Source organism: Calidris pugnax, unplaced genomic scaffold (assembly GCF_001431845.1).
Source record: "Calidris pugnax isolate Ruff unplaced genomic scaffold, ASM143184v1 scaffold103, whole genome shotgun sequence".
Taxonomy (NCBI): domain Eukaryota; kingdom Metazoa; phylum Chordata; class Aves; order Charadriiformes; family Scolopacidae; genus Calidris; species Calidris pugnax.
In genome coordinates, this window is record NW_015090990.1 from 20,902,425 (window position 1) to 20,903,244 (window position 820).

Consider the following 820-nt stretch of genomic DNA (forward strand, 5'->3'; position numbering starts at 1 on the left):
CCGTTGGGGCGGGGGGCGGCCGCGCGCGCCCCGCTCCGAGGGTCTGTAGCGGCGGGCAGGCGGGCGCGCGGCACCACAGCCTCCGTGACGCCACGGCTGGGTGCAGCCTCGTGCCCGCCAGAGGGGCTGCCCCGACGTGGGTCCCGGCCGCGGATCCTCCGCCCAGCCCCGGGCGGGGAGTGGGATGTGACGCTGCCCCGGGGCCCGTCCGTGGAGGGGGAGCGCTGGTTCAGCCTCCCTTCCCCTCGAGAAAGGGGGCGACTGGGGGCGTGGGTGCCCCTCTCTGAGCAGAGCGGAACAGGCCCCTCGGGTGGGCACACCTCACCTGGCATCATAGCTTGTGTTAATGAAGCTCTGCCTTGAGGAAAGGCTGATGAAGCGAGGAAATGGGAAGGAAAAAAAAATAGGGAAGCGTAGGGCATAGTTGAGAAAGTGGGGAGTGCAATTAAGTAGCTTGGCATTCCTCAAGGAAACATTGTTTTTGAGGGGAAAAAAAAAAAAGTTGATGGAGATACTTCCATGGGTCTTGAGTAAATCTGCAGTGAAGAGTAGAATCACGGAAGGGCAGTGGTTGGAAGGGACCTTTGGAGATCATCCAGTCCAACCCCCTGCCAAAACAGGTTCACCCAGAGCAGGTTGCACAGGAATGCGTCTGGGGGGAATTTGAATATCTCCAGAGAAGGAGAATAGAAGTAATTTGGTAGGGTACGGATATGTAATGTCATTCTGGCTTTGAAGATCTTATCTGTGGCATACAACCCCAATTAAAATGTGTTTTAGAAACACTGGAACAGTGTAAATAAATATATTTTTATGACAG